General features: G+C 38.4%; 1 long non-coding RNA gene across 1 annotated transcript; it reads left to right on the top strand.

The window, feature by feature from the left end:
• The first annotated feature begins 254 nt into the window (after nt 1-254).
• Nucleotides 255-3,162, top strand: LOC144019263 (uncharacterized). Its single transcript, XR_013283613.1, has 3 exons — nt 255-658; nt 1,070-1,306; nt 1,588-3,162. It is a non-coding gene; the product is annotated as an uncharacterized LOC144019263 (long non-coding RNA).
• Nucleotides 3,163-17,862: the final 14,700 nt, after the last annotated feature.

Here is a 17,862-nt window from a genome sequence, read left to right as displayed (position 1 = left end):
GAATGAGAGCTCCAGCGGCAGAAATAGCTGTCTTCGCGAGCCGGTCATGAATCGCAATATTTCATCCATGGTGGTCTATATTAAATTGTAAATATGGTTCAATGTTGGCGCGACTTGCCACTCTGGAAATGTTATCTCAGATCCGCACGCAATGCGGGAGTGCAAGCTTGGCGTGGACGGTTCAAATGTTGCCGCCCCCTTCTCGCCGTGCGCCAGTTGTAATGGAAAAGCGGCGGTTGCTGTCTGGTGTGGTTGCGTGTGGTGTGGTGTGGTGTGGTACCCGGCCGTGCAGGCACGATGGAAAAGGCCCATAACAGAAGAGTGGCCACCGGTCATGTTAAAATATTCTTCGACCGTATAGGTCGCTTGCACATGTCGTCACTTCCGCCTCGGATTTGTCGTAGTCGCCATGCTGGGTGGCCTCCATTTACGTAGTGATTCGGTCTAACACGTATCTATCACGTTTGTTGTCTGCGTTTAAAATGGTACATTGTTGCTGCATCGTTGGCTGTTCGAACAAAGCCAAGGGGGAAAATGGTCGGCCTTTCTTCCGAATTCCGAAAATAACTAGGAACCAGGGCCTGGAGACAGAGGAGTGCTGACTCCGGAGGGAAGTCGTTACTTTGGGCTCGTGTGTGCAGCCATCACTTTGTGAGCGGTAAGCTTGTTTACCTTTATTTAATGCATGAGGATTAATAACGTTTCGACCGCCCATATATGGGCAAGTTGCTTATGTTTTGGATTCATGAGCAAGCAAGTTCGGTAGTACAAGCTGGCTAGCGGACGTTAGCCGAAAGCTAACATCGAACATTTTCACCCAAGTAGTGCCAGTGCAAAGTGTTTACTGCTGAAATTGGATTGATTAGTCTTGGGCTCTTAATGCCGATAACATGTTTTTTGGTGGCAAAATGTGAACTTGGAAAAAAGAGACAGAAGGGGGTGATGCAAGAAAACAGACCCCCGGTAGCCTACACATCATGCTAAAGAACTTATTCACGGCCACCCTACTGCGGCAAAATAACCAGTCTTTCCATATTTTATTTGTTTATATATTTGTTTATTTTAACAGGTCGCCCTGCGCCCGTTTTTCTGTCCAATCATCCCGACTGGGCTCCAACATTAAAGTTGGGTCCCAAGTTACAACATCTATGTCTCAGCCCAGTCGGTGCCAAGATATGAACGTGCACAGGAGAGACAAGCAAAGAAAAGACGACTCGAAGTGGCAGAGAGTTTGTTGCAGTTATGCAGCCAGCCAGATGGCTCCAGTAACCTGTACCCTCAAGTACTGCTGACATCATTGACTCTGGTATGCCACTCAGAATTCATTACATGATATATTGTATGCATGAGTGAATGTATGTGTTTATGTTTGTGTGTGTACACGCACCTTATATTTTAGAGACATTTGGAAGTGTTTATAGAAATAAGTATTTGCCTGTAGCAATGTTCATACATTAAAAAATGCAACAAAATGTGTACATTTCTTTTACACTGACAAAAAAACTATACTACTGTACTATATTAAACCTTTTACTGGTACCGTATTTTTTTGTGATCTTTTTTTTTTTTTTTTTTTTATTTCTTTAGGGATCTCATGCCACACCGACTTGATTGCCAATGACATGATGGAAACGAAGGCGAGCATCAAAGCATCGGAGGAGGACAACATGCGACTGTTTGGCGCTAATAAAGGCAGCGATTATACAAATTCTATTGTTGGGTTTGTTTACAAAGCTATACATAAGACAAATGACAGGATTTGACTCAATGTGCAATATGGTCCCTCTTAAAGTAATGGCATAAATCTCTATTATTTCTAAAAGCACAAAAAATGAAGTGAATAATGATTAGATGTAGTAATTTCAGGGATAAAATTGAACTGTTAATTAATGTATTTATTTTAGCACAGGTGCCTACCATCCTGATGACGGTATGATGTAATGTTGATGGGGTACGCAATGACTTTCATTATACTATGTACAGAGGAAAAAGTTGCTCTCTTTTAAATTTGTTTAATGTAAGACAAGTACCAGTACTGTGTTACAGTTTTCCCAATAATCCTTGTTTCACACTTGTCACAAAACCACTGTCCTTTTGGCAGTCTAGATTGGCACACTTCAAGTGATATCATTTGATTTTACAATCTGCTGCAGCACAAAAAACTACTTTATTCCGCATCTTTGAAGTACATGAGCAAGTGGTAGGTGACAGCGGCTGAGCAGGAACACTGGAAGTCCACTGCTGATCTAGTAAATGCTCTCCCGAGCAGTTCAGGTAAGGAGGGGATTTTGGGGGAAAAAAACTCTGGCTTTTCCAACTGGCCAAAACGAGCGATCTGGGTGGACTCGCTCAATCACACTTTGTCCACACCACAAAGTCGCAGAAGTCCCGTCCAGTTAAACTCATCTGTGCCTGAATCTGAAAATATTACAAACATTGTAATGAAAATATGAAACATAGAATTAAATAAGAAACTACAAAAAGTAAAGCCATACATACCTGGTAATAATATTGGTGTTGTCGTGACAAGTGATGGGAATTGTTGCCATCCGGCACCAGACAGAAATTGGGTGTTGTGACAGCCTCCTTAACCGTGAGATCATAAGAAAAGCTGTCAGTATGCTCAGTAGTTACCATGAACACGTTTTATTGTACTGGAAACTGAAACTAAAAATACGTCCTCTGAGAGTGGTTAACCTTAACCATTTAGAATAAGTTGATTAAGTAACATGTAACTAGTGAAAGGGTAGCATTAAATTTAATTAAGCCACGGGGAGGCTGTGCATAGTTACTTTTTATTCTTATACGCTCTGCCATATTTGCCTGTTATAAAATGATTAGAAAAACCACATCAGGTAAACCCAGCTGTGCATGTAAACACAATGATAACAGGAAGCCTGAGAACAAATCAACATTTTTGTGTGCAGAATTACCAACACCATGTGGTTTACTTACGTGCAACAGCAACAGTTTCTTCTGATGCGATGTTAAAGTTTACACTCTGTATCCACCCGCTTACAAAATAATTGTAAGCCTCCAGGGATTTGTTGGGGTGTTATGGGGCATGTTGTCAACACGAGGTAGTGAAAAATGTCCAGAGAAGTCACATTTGGCCAGCAAGCTTTCTCCGTCAAAAAAAAAATCACCCTTGGTCAGGACGTAATTAGGATCAATCCCACCACACAGAGACACCTTCTGCCTGTATCGTTGTTTTTGATCTTCGGGTAAATCGTGAAAATACTGCGTAAATGACATCAGGTTGATAAGCTCTACCGTGTAACTCACGAGTGTACCTTGTGAACCGGCGGACACCCAATATGGCGCCCGAAGAAAAAACTCCCATGATGCATTACGATGTGCAAGCGACCTATTGCAAAGTCTTTACCAACGACATTAATAGCTCATTCTCGCTTATTAACTCATTCACTCCCAGCCATTTTCACAGAAGCAATCCCGTTCGCTCCCGGCTGTTTTACTGGGTTTTGACTGATTTTGCAAGGCCCACAGAATATTGTGTTCTTTGGCTATAAAAGCATGGAACCTACCAAAAGAAAGAAGATTAAAGATTAAAGTCTCTTCTTTCATCAGGACAAAAAAGTATGTTTCTATCGGTTTCCGTTTTGCAGCAATTAGCATTAGAAGAGAGCTAAGTTTCATCAGTTTTCACAAATCTATTTAAAATTAAGTAATTTAGCTTTTTTTTTTAGATGGCCCTGGTTGATCACCTGCTGGCCGTTTGTGTAATAACTACCATTTCTGCAACCGTTCTTTGCAGTTGAGAGGCTGCATCAAAGCCTTCTGTATGCTCTAGCATTAAAATAAAAAATAAAAAAAATATAATAATAATAATAATAATAAATAAAAAAAGAACGTATAAATACGTCTTTGGGACACTTAAAACATTAAAAAAACGTATTTACACGTTATTTGGAGCAAATGAGTTAATAGTATTGAAGTCGTTCGAATGTATTGGTAAAGTAGTAGTATTAGTAAACAATTGGTAAACAATAGGCTACGTGCTAAAAACATGGTGGGGTCTATATGCTTTTGTGGTAGTAGTATTGCATTCACTAGATTTAAATCAATTACTGACATTATACACAAGTCACGTTTTGATGAAGCCATGCACATAGCCGTATTTCAACAATACTAGTTATAGTGTTGATATAGCATGATGTCGGACTTACCTTAGCATTAGCAATGATGAGAATTCGATCACCGAAGGAAAGATGTTGGAACTCTTTCACCCATCCGCCCACGAAATAGTTGTAGTACTCCAGTGACTTGTAAGCCTTCACGTCTTGTAACGTGAAAGCACTCACACTGTTCACTAAATAATTCACGATATCGGGATACGTGATATTCGGCAAGTCTCCAATAGAGGTCCTCCTTCGCTTCGTAGGAATCGAGTCCATCAATCAGACGAAGTTTGAAGTTGTATCGGTCCAATGACTGTTTAAACCTTCCGCATACGTCTTCATTGCAGTAACGTTAGAGGAGACCGAGGGTGACAATATCAATGACGGAAAGTAACATTCGGTGTAAACACAATGGAAGCTCAACTATGGAGCTGTGAAAGCTGACCTAACAGATGGCGTTGGCTCGCAAGATTACGTCATCCCGTGACGTCAGTGAATACTATCTATACGTTTTAAACTCTGACATTATAGACAACAGCGAGAATAAAACCCTTAGAGCTATACCGCCCATGAAATCCATTTGCTGAATGTCAGCACCACTTGAATGAAAGATCGTCCATAATATTATGTGATTACAAGCACTGGTTGTCCTTTGGAGAGTTGAGTGTTGTGACCCTGACCACGCTCATCAGCACTTGTGCGCTCGTGACTACACATGAGAATAAATACTTCAGTGTTCATTCTCACACTGCTTGTTCTTTTTGTTCTTTCCAACCAAGTGGAAAAGATCAAAATGGTGAAAATCTATATCCGGAGGGTCTAAAATACAATGGAATCCTGGAAGTGGAACAGTTTGGCATTTCAAGAGAGATTCGATGGAAAGGAGCATTTTTGTGTGATCACGTCATGTTGTTGTTCTTTTGGCCACAAAATAGTAAACGTTACTCTAAACTCGGCTATAAAGAAGTGTACTTACTCCATGTTGCTTTAGTTACTCTAAGGTTAATGAGTAGTTTATTCAGTTTATTCCAAGCAATCAATGAATCCATATAGTCATGATTAATCATGGTGATGATTAAACGTTTGTTTTGATTACAGTAAAACAAAAGAGGATTAGCGCCAGTGTAAAAGGAAAAAAGGTTGGCAGGATTCTCACTTTAATCTCAGAATTCTCACTTTCACAAGCGATACAAGATTTCTAACTTATTTTCCAGTACAGTGGTACCTCTATTTATGAAATTAATTGGTTCTGGAAGAAAGTTCTTAACTAGAAAAGTTTGTAAGGAGAGACACATTTTCCATGTAAATGCTGTAATCCGTTCCAAGCCTGCCAAAATTCAGACATAAATGTTTTATAACGCGTAAAAATGCATCAAATACATGTTCCAATTAGATTATTGCACAATAAATGAGAGTTGTGCATAATGTAAAAAATAAAGAATAGAGTAAAGAATAAAAATGATGGTCATTTACCTTTTTAACTGCTGTCCTCATCGTTTTTTGCCCTCTTTGGTTCATGTTCTTTCTCAGAAGTGTTTTTTGCCTGGTGTTTTGTAAAGAACTGATCCAAGGGTGTTTGCTTTTTTTTTTCTTTTTTTTTTCTCTCAATCCTTCGAAAATAGTGAGCAATTGCCCGAATGGTGAACACTTTTTCTGGGTGATTCTTTTCAATAAATTCCAAAACTTGATGGAAACTTCAGGTACGGCGAAGGCCCGTCTTGTCGCAATTAAAAACTTACTGTGCAACGTAGCCTTTATCAATCACCGTTTTGATTCATTTGCACAAATGCGGCGGCCGCTAGTTAATACATTTACGTAAAACTATCTAAACACCTCATGGCCCTACATAGACACATATCTATTATGGACACATACGGTAGAGGTCCCTCTTAGCCAATGGGATGCCAGGAAGATGCCAGCAATAGCCAATGGCAGAGCAGCAGTAAGTATGTTGCGTTCAGTAAATTCTGGGAACTGCGAGGAGCAGCCCAAACTATTTTTACCTTTCGTATCCTGAAACCTCTTTCGTAACAAGAGGCAATATTTTCCTGTTGAGGAGTTTCGTAACTTGAAAAGTTCGTCTGAAGGGACGTTCATAAGTAGAGGTACCACTGTATTGGATTCGGCATTGTGTATAAAGAATACAAATGCAAATATCTCTGGCATCTTATTCCCTAAAATTTCTTTTAAACCGATGAAGTATCAAAATAAGAACATACCCTGGTGAACGCCATTATCCTGGTCATGTGATTCTGATGATGTATCCCGTGCATAAACGAAAGCCTCCTTCGCTCATTTAAATGGGAGTTTGCTGACGTAATGGGCAAGGGAAAGGCCGTCTTCTATCCCAATTACTGCGCCAATTCTGATCAGAGTAAAATCCTCAGCACATCAGCTTTTATGTCATTCCGTATGAGGGTGGGATAGTGGGGGATGGCCTCTCCTAATGTGGGCTAAAGCGTGCTTAGCACACAACATGTAGCTGGCCTAGCAGAGTAAAAGTGATCCGGATGTTTACCGTCCAGGTTAGGGAGCGTCCACAAATTACATTTCAAGAGTTAACACTTGACTGGTAATTTTAGCATCTGTAACATGTAACTTGTAGACGCTCCCCAACTTTGATTCACTTTGAATTAGTCAACCAGTTTCATCCGGCTTTTGGCTGGACACAAATTTTTGGCGAGCCCTCCATGGCTGTACTGCTTTTGAAGAAGTTCTTTACTATAGGGCGTAATTCTAACTTTGATGTCCACCGTGGGATACAAGAATTCCTCGTCAGTGTCTTTGTTGTCACTGGCGGCCATGTCATTCAATGTGGATTTTACGCACGATGAGTACGTGACTGCCCAAAATGGCCAATGCTGTACTTAAGGGAAAAAAAGTCATAAACAGTGCTATAAAAATCATAATCGCTCAACAGTTATTGACAATTTTTTAGGGAAGAGTTGAAATTAACTATTTCACAGAATAGCTGCTTAATTTTTCACAAGAAAATTGCCAGAATTCCCAATTTAAAGTGCAAATTCTGTACTTATTTTCAGAATTCTCACACCGAAGTCACAATTCTGAGAATAAAGTCAGAATTTGCACTTTAAATTAGGAATTCTGACTTTAAAGCAAGAATTCTGAGAATAATGTGAGAATCCTGCCAACCTTTTTTTTTTTTTTTCCCCCTCCACTGGCCCCAATCCTCTTTAGTAACAACCGGTACAACTACTTTTTTGCATCTACAATGAAGTAAACTGTTACTTAACGTAAATATACGTAAATAATAAATAAATAAATAAATAAATAAAACAATGGTATATGTTCCGGAAACAGCTTATTATATTTCTTTACACATTATTTCTTCTGGGGATAATAAATTCAAAATACAAACAAACCTAAGGCCTGCTGTGCTGGGTTGTGTTTGACATCTGAGGGTCATTTATATCAGATTTCTAGAAGTGGATGTCATGTCATACCTTAAATGTTCTCAGGAATTTCTTTTTGGGTTAAAAATTGACATCAATTTCAATACTGTGTATTTACCATTTAAACATTGTAATAAAACTGCAATATGTTTACTTACAAGGTGAAATGTTTTTGCTCGCCCTGAACATGAATAGAGAGAAAACTTCTGATTATTCCAACAGATATTTGGTATTCATGATAACGCAATGGCCCATAAAACAATAATAATAATAAAACACCTTTTACTTCAGTTTTAACTATATTTGTGAGTTCACGTCTATTCGGTCTTGTTTTTGTTAAAATGGTCACATATTTTCTCAAGTAATGAAAGACTTGATGGTCTTTACAATTTGGTCAAATTACCGCCACAGCAACATTCGTTTAAGTGCAATCACGGCCACTTTTGTAGTTCTGCTGTTTAACAAGGCTCGATTGCATATTTATGAATGTTGTTGGAGAGCCAGCTTTTCCTATAAATATCATCTCAACAGGCCTAAATCCACCAAATGGCTTCTTGAAAAAATTTCCCCTACAGAACAAGGACCCTACCAGCTGATTTCGAAACAGTCAACACGCAGTGAGAGCGCGCGTGAGCGCTAATGACCGCCTCTCGTCTGTGCAGCATGATGAGCTCACACTGAGGTCATCACATGCTGCAAGGCCGGCTGCGCTTTTAGTATTCTAAATAAATATAAGCAGTGTGATGGGACAGTATACTGTTCAAGCATTATTACATGATTCCACTTGGTCGAGTTTTCTCCCAGGTCAACCCAACAACCTGCATTTTAGATCCGATTCCCACATCACTTTTTAAGACATTTTATGGATTTTTTGAGGAACAGATTTTAAATATAGTCAATTGCTCTCTTCAGACGGGTGTCTTTCCTGAAGCCCCTTCTGAAGAAAAGCAATTTGGACCCCAGCAGTTTTAATAGTTATCGACCTATATCCAACTTACCCTTTTTAAGTAAGATTTTAGAAAAAATTGTTTTTATTCAATTAAATTCATTTTTAGATACAAATAATATTTTAGAGAAATATCAGTCTGGTTTTAGGATGAACCACAGTACCGAGACTGCCCTTTTAAAGATTTTAAATGATATCAGGTGTAATGAAGACATGAAAAAGCTTACAGTCTTGGTGCTACTGGATTTAAGTGCTGCCTTTGATACAGTAGATCACCACATTTTATGAAACAGACTTAGAAGCCTGGTGGGCATCTCTGGTACAGTTTTTAACTGGTTTTATTCCTATCTCACACACCGATATTTCTTTGTAAGTATGGATACATGTTCCTCTGGAACCCATGAAATTAAATGTGGGGTTCCCCAAGGCTCAATCTTAGGCCCATTACTTTTTAATCTTTATATGCTTCCCCTTGGGCGTCAACTTCCACAGTTACGCTGACGATACACACCTGTATATCGCCGTGTCACCTGATGACATGGGGCCTATTGATACCCTTTTAAATTGTATTTTAGACATTAAGTCATGGATGGCAGAAAATTTCCTGCAGCTCAACCAGGACAAAACAGAGGTTTTAGTCATCGGTCTTGAAGATCAGAGAGAGAAACTTTTACCTAAACTACAAGATTTTAAACCCACGCAATGTGTAAAGAATTTGGGCGTCATTTTTGACTCTGAGCTTACTTTTAATCCTCATATTAAAAATGTAGCCAAGATCGGTTTTTACCATCTTAAGAATATTGCCAGAGTCCGCCCGTTTCTCTCACAGGCCAACACGGAGGTGCTGATGCATGCTTTTATTTCTTGTCGTTTAGATTATTGTAATTCCCTGCTCTCTGGTCTTCCCAAAAAGAATATTTCAGTCCTACAGCTCCTTCAGAACTCAGCTGCACGTGTGCTGACGGGGACCGGAGGGCGGGAGAACATTACACCAGTTTTAAAATCGCTGCATTGGCTCCCCGTGCGTTTCAGGATTGATTTTAATGTGCTTTTATTAGTTTTTAAATGTCTTAACGGTCTTGGCCCATCTTATTTATCTGACTTGCTTTTACCCTATTACCCCTCGCGGCTTCTGAGGTCTTCTGGCAGTGGCCTTTTAACTAATTCCAAAGGTGAGGACCAACACACATGGTGAAGCTGCCTTTAGCCACTATGGTCCTCACCTTTGGAATGGCCTGCCGGAGAGCATCAGGTCTGCAAAGAATATTTATGTTTTTAAGAGGAGGCTTAAGACTTACTTTTTTAGTTTGGCATTTGATTGATCTTTTTATATATATATATATATATATATATATATATATATATATATATATATATATATATATATATATTTATTTTATCCCCTTTTATTTATTTAACTATTTTAATCTATATTGTCTTGTAGCTTTGTTTTTATTTATTTATTTTTTCTATCGTGTTTAACTGTTTTCTTTTAGTGTTTAAATGTTTTTATTTGGTCGTTATTAAATTTTTAGCATTTTTTCTTTCTTTTATTTTATTGTATTATGGATGTCCAGCACTTTGAGTTGCATTTTAAATGTATGAAAGGTGCTATATAAATAAGGTTGATTGAATGATTGATATTAATGGCAAAGTGAACACTCTAAAAACAGTTGGGTCCAAAAACCAATCTGGGTTAAAAATTGGCCAATCCACTACTTAGGTCAATTTGACTCAGTTTTCTTCAAGTTCTCGGTATGTGATATAAGTAAACAACCCCCCAAAAATGTTGTTGTTTTGTACAAAACAACCCAAAATGCCCCCTTTTTTGTGGGTTGTACAAAACAACACAAAGTTGGGTCAAATTGACCCAAATAGTGGATCATTCCATTTTTTTCCTCCAAATTATTACTGGTATTATTTTTTAACCCCAATTTGGGTTAATAATGGTCCAACCCACTACTTGGGTCAATTTGTCAAAAGTAGACTCAGTTTGTTTGTTTTTTTACTGCAAAGCAACTCAAAAAATTGGTCAAACTGACCAGAGTAGTGGATTGGCCCTTTTTATGTATTTATTTATTCATTTATTTAATTCATTCATTTATTCATATATTTATATATTTGTTGGGGTGTCTTATCCAAATTGGGTTATTTTTGTTTTGTTTTGTTTGTTTTATTATTATTTTTTTCTTTCGGACACATTATTTTTGACCTAATTCTAAAAACAACTGTGCTAGAAATAACCCAGGTCGGGTCAATAATGGACTGGTCCACTACTTAGGTCAATTTGTTCAAAGTATTCTCCAAGTTTTTTTTTTTTTTTGTATGAAACAACCCAATTTTATTCATGCATTAATGTTAACCGACCCAATTTTTGGGGATGTTTCATACAAAACAACCTTTTGTTGTTGTTGTTGTTGTTGTTGTTGTGCAGAGCAACTCAAAAAATGGGTCAAATTGACCAGCGTAATTGACCAATTTTGACCCAAATTCGGTTATTTTTTAAACTGTTTTGAGACTGAAGTATTGGAACAGTGTGTAAGTAGCGCAAAGTACACACATGGGTGGCACTTCATAGCAACACAATATCGAAATGTAGAAATATTTCAAGGTATATTTATTTTAAGGTATTGGTACATGATCAGGAGAAAGCATTTCAAAATTAGAAGAATAGAAAATTGCCATAAACTCATTTGCTCCCAAAAAAGTATAAATACATTCTATTTTAAATGTTTTAAGTGTCCCAAAGACGTATTTATACGGTTTTTATGCTAGATCAAACAGAAGGCTTTGATGGAGCCTCTCTACTACAGAGAACAGTTGAAGCAATGGTAGTTATTGCAAAAATGGCCAGCAGGTGGCGGCAGAGTACAAGAGATCATCCAGGGCCACGTTAAAACAAGCTGATTTCCCCACAATTCTAAGCAGATTTATGAATAATGATCGAACTTCGCTGTATTCTAATGCTGATTGCTGCAAAACGCAAACAGATAGAAACATACTTTTTTCCCTGATGAAAGAAAAGACTCTAAATCTTTCTTTTGGTATGTTCCATGTTTTTATAGCAATAGACCACAATATTCTGTGGACCTTGCAAAATCAGTCAAAAATCCAGGAAAACAGCCAAGAGGGAAGGGGATTGCTTCAGTGGAAATGGTTGGGAGTGAATGAGTTAATTTCATGCAATTTTAATGGAAAATGCAATAGTGGGGTATTAAAAATCCCTTTATATTACACAGCCTACACTGCAATTGATGTCTTTGAGAACTGTTAGCTTCACGTAACAATGTGGTCAACTTTGGAGGCTACACTGTATCTCAAATAAAGGGGGACAAAGTTCTGGCCCAGTGGACAGAGAATTAACTCCACAGCGGGAGTCCCAAGGGAGCCGAATACGCTGGGTTTGAGAGAAAAGTATTGGACTGTGATCCTATGGGGAGCAGAGCAGAGGTGACTGATGGCGCACTGAAGCCTGAGTGTGACACCTGGACTGCCTGTCACAGCCCCAAGTAGACAAAGTGACATTTGACAGGATGGGAGTTGAAACTGCAACCCCGCAAGTCAGGACCGGCTGACAGGAAGGATGAGAGGTGTGCAGTTAAACTGCATGATTCCCCCAACGCCTTTTCAATCTTGTCAGCCGCCTCTTTCCTCTCCTTTTCTTCTGTCAGCATGACCCTTTAAATAAACCATGGTCAGGAGGAGGCGGAAGCTATCAATTAGAGTCATCTTGATGAGCCTGTGTGGATATTAATCAGTAGGCATGTGACAGACCGGGACGAGAGAACTCCGACCAGCAGGCTCTTGAATTTCCCGGTCTACATCACTAAACTAAACTGATATCCAATTATGCCCTCTTCGTCGACAAGCTAACAGAGCAGCTGTGAACTGAAGTCTAGCCATGTCAGAACTGGCTAGAGAAAGCCAAAACCTTGAAGGAGATGTCACAAGGAGGCTGGAGTCAGCCGCTTGAGTGAACGACGGTCCCCACGCTTGCCTGAAAGCGTGACATTGCCAAAGGGGGGAAAAAAAACAACAGCATTTTATCATTCAATGCGATTCGTGCCCTCTCTCCCTGTCAAACATGCCATATGTCCCCGTCACAGGTCGTCTTGCTGCCTTATCGGGTGTGACAGGGCTATTCACACACTGCTCCCAATCAGACACCATCTCCTGCAGGAGGAAAAAAAAAATCTCCACCATGGCTTGGTGACAAGCTGTCAGGCAGAGGGCAGCAACCTCCAGAGGGCTTCGGCTGAGAGGCCGCCCATCTGGGGAAGGGGCAGAGGCCAGGGGTTACCAAGGGAGACATGACGTAGACATTTGCGCAAATACGTGCTCTTCTCTAGACCTAATCCGGCCGACAAGATCGAAAGCTTCAACACATCAAAGCATCCAACGCGCTGGTGAAGTTTCTATGTGCGAAAAGTTGTCTTTGTTAGTCAGGTCTGAAACGGAGGCTGTGTATTTCCTGACTGAAGATTGGAAGAGCCCACTTGGGATTTCACACTCTCGCCCCGTCATCAATTGAGTGATATTTCAAAATTCAAACAGCTGGTACAATTTGGCACGGGTCCATGTGTCACAAGCAAGTTTCAAGCTTGTCGCAAAACTGTTGTGTGCTGAGAGGTGGGATCCCAAACGGAGACACAAATAAGTCTTTGTCTATTTATTCACATTGAAAGGCAGAAACTAAGAGAGCTGTACACAGGAACAGTTGAGCAATAATCTGGCAAAACACACACAATTCTCAGACCCTTAAATAGACAGTCAATCAATCTAATTGGTTGTGGCTAGACATGTACTAGTACTGACATGGAATTCTCTGATTGGCTGTTGACTCCGTAATTACAGATAGTTCCTGACATCAACAAACATCATATAGCATAAAAGATCCTTGACATCATATAGACAAGACATCATATAGCCTAAAAGTAGTTGAAACTGGATGCTGTTATATCAATACCAAAACAGACACCTAACGGGTCGTGAACTCTGGCGCACGGTCATGAACTCTACTCAAACTTAACCCAGGCGTGACCCCAGACATGAGACAAGAACCAAACATTACTCCTGCATGACTCGAGTCATGACAGTCAAAACACTGTGAATTAAACAATCAAATTCAGACTAGGGCTGTCAAAGTTAAAGCGTTAACTAATTAACTAATCACAAATTATTAATCACACTAATCATGTATTAACGCAGATTAATCACGCTAATAATTTTGACCACGGATTATCTTAAACTTGACAGCGGACGGCTGCGTTAAAGGTAGCACAAACTGATTGACCAATAAACACAACTACATTAAAGTAAAGCATTTAATAAATGTTTTGTATGACATTCATAATATTTGTTCATGTCAAAATATTGGGGTCATTTTCCCCCTATTTTTAATTTTGCAAGTAATTACCAGAGATGGGAAATCCAGGTCCAGAAAGTAAAAACCCTGCAACAGTTTGGCTTTCGCTACAGGTGCTTGTACTCAACCGGCAGGTAAACGAGGTCATTACGGGAAGCACCTGTGGCTAAAGCCAAACTCTGGCAGGGTTTTTTTTTACTTTCTTGAACAGGTTGAAAAAAATAAAATAAATAAATAAATATATATATATATATATATATATATATATATATATATATATATATATATATATATATATATATATAGTAACGTAATCCAACGGCTATAACATTCCAACAATAATGTTAATCCGACTGCTAACTGGCTAACTAGCATAGAGCATAATAGCCATTGTAATTGTGTGTGAAGTTGTTTTTCATCAAAAAGATGAGAAATTTTTTTTTTAATGTGAAATAGTTATAGAGATGAAATGTTCAACATTATCTGCTGATGAAAAAAAATATACAAGGTTAAAATGATTGTCTAGACTAAAATGTTGACAGTTTTGGTGTGTTTTTGTTATATATAAAAAAAAAATATATTTTTAAAAGAAAAAAAATAGGTCATCTTCATACATACAGTGTACTTCTCTTCCTGAGCATTCAAATACGGTCCTGGGCTGTATTGGCAGTCTAGAACTTTTGCTCACTGGTAGCACTCTGCCCTCCCAGACCAGAGGCACGGTTACAACATGGGTTCAATCCCTTCCCACACTATTAAAAAAAAAAAAAAAAAAAAAAAAAAAAAAAAAGGTCGCTCGTGGGAGCAAAAAAGGTTGTCCTTAGAACATTGTGTCATTTTTTATTATTATTATTATTATTATTATTAGTTTGTCAAGTCAAAAGGGATTTTTTTTTTCTACCAGTACTGAGGATTCATTAAATGTATGGAACCTTTTATAAACTTTGAATACCATTTATGTATCTCGAGGTCAGGCTGAGTGTCCTCTTTTTTTGGAAATCAAAATACAAAATATGGCCCTCCTCGGTAGTAGGAGTATTATTCTCACATGAGCTACTCACTATTCCCATGCAGCATCAACAAACAACTGTACTTACATTACTTAGCTGTACTATCACGTTCACAATCATTTACATTGTTTTGAATGGTTCCAAATCAGTCTTCAGTATAGCTTACCTGTCTTTGCGTGTTCTGTAGTGATGAAGTTAGATTTTGCCAGAAAATCATATCGAAGACTCAATCCAACCGAATAAAATGTTGACAATGTCATTTCTTGAAAATATGCTGTTGCAATACAAGCTGAGAGCTCTGTTCAAGTCATATTGAGAGCATGTCAAGGCACTTCTGGAGCATGCATATGTTTACTTTGGCGCCAAAGCACACCCTTTAGCGCAACGCACAATAACACTGCAGCTGCTGAATGCATTTACTAAGTGAGCAATCAGTTGCAAAGTGGGCTAAAAATCACACTTATCACCCATGTGATGATGTGCAGAGGGAAATTAATGGGCGAAGAAAAAGGAGCAGTGGGCCAAGGGTGAGAAGCGCTATTACCTGATCTGAGTTATCTCGCACAAAGAAGTGGGACGCCTCACCTCAACTCCTCGGAAAAAAAGACACAACCCTCCGAGCGCACGTTTTATGAAACATTTTTCTGTGAAATGATTGCTAATCTATGCAAGAAAGCAATCAGCGCCTCATTCATAATGCATGAGCGACGAGATAGCGGTTTTGCAACGCTTTTTGGATTATTAGATGTTATCCTACATGCAGCAGCTGAAATATGAACACTCCTACCTGTCCTATTGTAATTACGCGACTGCAAGAGGTCTACCGACGAAGTGGCGTCGAGCGAGGGAAGAAAGATGCAGAAAAGAGAGACAGACAAGCGAGAGCATCCATTTCAACGCGACCGCAAATAACTGGAGATGGGAATATTTGTTTCGAACCGTTTAGTAAATCCATTTGTGCCATGATATATCAACCTAAAAGCAGTGGCGTTAAGTACATCAGGCTGACGTTTGAACAGCCCATCAATCACACGCTGTCATGTGATAACATTTTTGGGATCATCTTCCTCCTTCCTGAGCCTTTAATGGCTAAAAAAAATAAATAAAAATTCAATGTATTGGCTGCAATCCCAGTGAAATGATTCAAAGCAAATGTGAATGTTAAGCTGCTTCTCAAATTAATGCAAATCAAATTTCATTTCGGATATTTTTGTTCCATAGATTTTAAGTGTGCGGAATATATGTTTTCCTCACCCGCAATTTGAAGCCTACATCAAAAAAAAAAATTGTGAAAAGCTGTTTTGTTTCTTTATAGGAATAGATTATGTGAGGATTACAGCTTTCACGTTATTAAATGCAACCAGGGGGGGGTGGGGGGGAATGCATTTCTGTCACAAGAGTTGTAATTACTTGCATAAACTAGAATATAGTAAAATGCGTACAACAATGGATGGATGAATATACACCAACTTTGAAGAGCAAAATAATTGGATAAAACATCACATAAATTACTTATTTATCCATTTTTGGCAGTCAAAAATTAATATTTTGCCTATAGTAAATTTGATATTTTCATTATTTTTCATGTACAATTAGTACCTTTAAAAACACATTTTGCAACTTGCTGTCGACTGAAAATGACATCATAAGGGCTCAGGTAACCAATCACAGCTCAGCTTGTGAATGTCACATGACCAAACTGAGAAAACGGGTGAGCTGTGATTGGTTACCTGAGCCCTTGTGATATCATTTTCAGTCAACAGCAAGTTGCAAAATGTGTTTTTAAAGGTACTAATTGTACATGAAAAATAATGAAAATATATCATTTATTATAGGCAAAATATTAATGTTTGACTGCCAAAAATGGCAAAATAAGTAAATATCTCTTTAAAAACTGAAGCGTATGTATTTTTTTCCCCCTACGGCTTTAGACTAATTCCAAGCAAAAAATATTAATTATAGTTGAAGTGGTGACATATTTATTAGTCGTACATTCAAGCCTGCTACGACACAAGGGCTTTTCCCTACAATGAGTCAGAGCAAGGATGAAGGGTGCTATAAAAAAATCAATGAGTCTTTTCAAAGGCAACACGACTGAAAGGTGCTTTTGTCTACAATTAAACAAGTGCGCTAGTGGCGCTGAACGATGACAGTGTGTTGCAGGTACCTGCTTCACAGAATCAATTACTGGATCAATACAACGACATGATACAATTCTGTGATGGAGAAAAAAAAAAAAAAAAAAAAGGAATGGCGACTGGAAGTCAAAGTGTGTTAAGGGTTGCAGATGTTTACAACAAATACAGTCTGGAGGGACAGAGTAACATACAACCAATCAAATGTTTGGAACCTTAGAAGAAAAATGTGGATTGGAAGGGGTCACACGTACGTCCTAGTAGAGAAATACAATAATGCTATGCTAATGCTATGTTATGTTGCTGGAAGCATTTTTGTAAATGACTTGCAGAAAATCTATTTTTACCAAACATAATTCACTTACTGTCTCCCCCAGGTCAGCTGCTATAGTCTCATGTTGTGCCCCTAACCAAGCATGAAGTACAGAAAATGGACAAACTTGTTTTTCTTTTTTCTTTTTCAGTGTGAAAAGTAGCATTGATTTTGCCTTTTATTTTATTTTTTTGTATAAGTCAACAGGGATCCAAAAATGATTGACTATCTCTTAGGTTGTGTTTTTTGCTATGCTTACATTAATTTCCCATGATTAGTACCCCCAAATCACCATTAAAAAGCATTTTTCCTGCTATAATACAGTCACCCGATTTCCTGGTATCCTTTATTATCAGATAGATGCACAGAATATGCATTTGGTTTTGTCATGTAGGCAACTAAGCTTATTCAGAGACAGAGACAGGAAATTAAATGTCTGCAATAGCGCCAGACCACTTATTATATTATAGAAATTTTATACTACAAAAACATGAGACATTAAATATGTTGGAATCTAAGTACGCCTTTGTTTTCTTTACAA

This window comes from Festucalex cinctus, chromosome 5 (assembly GCF_051991245.1).
Source record: "Festucalex cinctus isolate MCC-2025b chromosome 5, RoL_Fcin_1.0, whole genome shotgun sequence".
NCBI lineage: Eukaryota > Metazoa > Chordata > Actinopteri > Syngnathiformes > Syngnathidae > Festucalex > Festucalex cinctus.
This window is presented reverse-complemented; position numbering and strand designations above follow the sequence as displayed.